This window comes from Solanum tuberosum, unplaced genomic scaffold (assembly GCF_000226075.1).
Source record: "Solanum tuberosum cultivar DM 1-3 516 R44 unplaced genomic scaffold, SolTub_3.0 scf00364, whole genome shotgun sequence".
In the NCBI taxonomy this organism is placed as follows: Eukaryota; Viridiplantae; Streptophyta; class Magnoliopsida; order Solanales; family Solanaceae; genus Solanum; species Solanum tuberosum.
The window spans coordinates 241176-244308 of record NW_006239291.1 but is presented as its reverse complement, the minus strand read 5'-3'; positions in this window follow the sequence as shown (position 1 = coordinate 244308).

Genomic DNA, 3133 nt, shown 5'->3' with positions numbered 1-3133 from the left:
GAGGATATTTTCAAGAGTAAGGCAGCCAACTATATTGGTAGATTGTGAGGTAATGAAGAGTTCATTGGTTCATCAGATGAACCAAGTGAAGATAGCGATGAAGAGCTAGATGTTTTAGCACAACTAGGTGTTGATTTACCTTCAAGAAGAAAAAGCAAAAAATTGAGGTATGATAATTCTTTTTCCATTTCTTTCTTTGAATTGGGTATGATATTTGAGAGTGCAGTTGAGTTTAGAAAAGCTATCTCTAATTATGGTGTTCGACAGAAGGTTCAATTAAAAATTAAACCCAATGAACCTCATAGAGTTAGGGTAAGATGTTTAGTACATACTATGTGAGTTTGAGATGTTTTATTAGATATAGCTTCATATGGGTATGAGCTATTTTATTGATGTAGTATGTGGATGCGAGCTATTTTACTGATCGATGTAATATGTGGGTGAGCTGCTATTTTGTTGCTTCTAGTGTGATTATTCTCCACCGAGCGAAGCTGCTGTTATATTATAAGATTTTGCTCTTTTAATTTTTGTTGTTAAAACAAAAAGGATACAAGTTGCTCTATTATTTGTAGGTTACAGTAGCATTGAAGCAAGAAACATGAGTTTTGCCAATTGTACATTGTTGTTGCTTTTGTGCTCCATATAAACATCTTCCAGAGCCAATTGTTTTGCCAATTATACTAGATTTTGAAGAATATCGTAGCACCTTTATTACACGTCCATGTGCCAATATAGTTCTTTTGTTTTCGTTAGTGTTTGTTCTTCTTCAATTACGTCCAAAAATTGTCAATTAGCAGCAGAAGTTAACTACGTCTATAAATATTTTGGAATATCAAGATACGTTTGCAGAACTAACATACAATTATTCAACAACTAATTTACAATCTTTCATTACTATTTACTTAAAAACTTCTTTACATTAGGCCGTTATCAACCCAAAGAAAACTACATTATGATCCCAAAATGACTCCTGCGAGCAACCAAAGTACATAAAATCAACATACGTAACAATCACTACATAAAGAAATCTTTATAAATTCAAGATAGGATCACAGCGATCAACAAAGCCCAATATTTTCTCCTAATTTTTTCCTTTTCTTCATCATGTTGTCTTATCCTTTTTTGTAATCCTAAAATAACAGTTCTAGCTTGTTCGTCATAATCCATTTTGCACCACTTGAAAAACTTGCATCCAACTTGTTTAAGAAGCAACAAAATAATCATAAAATTATATCTTGAATGCTAGAATTTAAACAAAAAAAAAGGTCATCTAAAATGAAACCTTACTCGACCATCTTCACATCCAAGAAACCAGCGACCTGGGTTGTTTACAGACCAAGAAATCTTCACTAAAGCTCTTTTTCCACAATTACAAAAAAAAATTGATGTCATTTCAATGAGCAGAAAATTGTGAAGAAAGAGATGAAGATGGCAATAACTATTGAAGAAATTAGAAAGAAGAGAATAAAGTGGATTTTGATTTTAAAAAAGGATATATGTATATATATATAAAGTATTTGTATTATAGTGAAAGTCTATTATGTGGAGTCCTTTTAGGATATGGTTAGGAATCCAACTTGGGGACCAAGTTAGATTTTCCTTATAAATAGAGGGGTCCTCTTCATTGTAAAATCATCCCTCAAGAGAAATAATAATTCTTCTCCTCTCTCTACTTTCTTCTTCTTATTCTATAGTTTCATAACACGTTATCAGCACGAGACTCTACCGTCTCAAAAAGTGAAGGTTAAGTTTGTAGAATTAATAAGGTATTATTTATTCTTTTGCTTTTAATTTTAATGGCCAATCTTACGAAACTAGAGTTCATTGCCCTTCATAGTTTGGGCAAGAACTACCTTTCATGGGTGTTGGATGCTGAAATCCACCTTGATACAATGGGTCTTGGAGACACCATAAAAGAAGAAAATAAGGCATCAAAGCAGAACTGTGCGCGGGCAATGATATTCTTGCGTCATCATCTTGACGAAATTCTAAAAATCGAATATCTCACAGTTAAGGATCCACTTGTTTTGTGGAAAAGCCTAAAAGAAAGATATGACTACTTGAAGATGGTCATACATCCAAAGGCACGATATGATTGGATGCATCTAAGGCTAAAAGACTTTAAGTCTATATATGAGTATAATTCTGCCATGTTCAAAATCACTTCTTAGTTGAAATTATGTGGAGAAACGGTTAGTGAGATTGATATAATGGAAACGACGTTCTCCACTTTTCATGCCTCGAATGTGCTCCTGCAGCAACAATATCGAGAGAAAGGTTTCAAAAATTATTCTGAACTAATTTCTCATCTTTTTGTGGCTGAGCAAAACAATGATTTATTAATGAAAAAATCATGAGAATCGACCTACTGGATTTGAACCACTTTCTGAAGTGAATGAGGCGTATGCCCACCATGCTAGGCGTGGAAAAGGTCGTGGCCCTAATCGTGGTCATGGACGTGGTTGTGATTATGGTCAAGAACTTAATTCTTTTCCTGGTGTTAATCATTTATCAAATAAAAATCACAATCAAAAGGAAAAAAGAAAGGATGAGAAACGTGAAGCAACTAGGAAAGGTTGTTTTCGATGTGGTGGAAGAGGTCATTATGCACGTGATTGTCGTACTCCCAAACACTTGGTTGAGCTTTATCAAAAATCGCTAAAGAAGAAAGAGAAAAATCCTGAAGCAAATTTTGTCTCTGAAAATCAAGTTGACATCACGTACTTGGATGTAGCAGATTTCTTCACACATCCTGAAGGAAAGATAGATCACTTAATTGGCGATGATTCTGTGAACATGGAAGAGTAATTTTTTTTTATGGTAGTAGTTATAAATAAATTTCATGTAATGATAGTTGTTTACATGAGTATTAGTATTTTAAATTAGTTTAGTCGTATTCTTGTAGTTCATTAATTTGTTCCATCTTAATTAGATAATATATATTTTTCATTGATTTATTTATATGATTTTGTGAATGTGTATACAATTCTAGCTAGTAACGAATGATTTGTGAGTTGAAATTAACAAGGTTATAGAAATCGTTCTTGACCCAATAGTTGGGTGTTATTGCTATGGATACAAAATGTTTAGTGACTAACAAATGTTATAACTATAATAATGTTGAATCCTATTA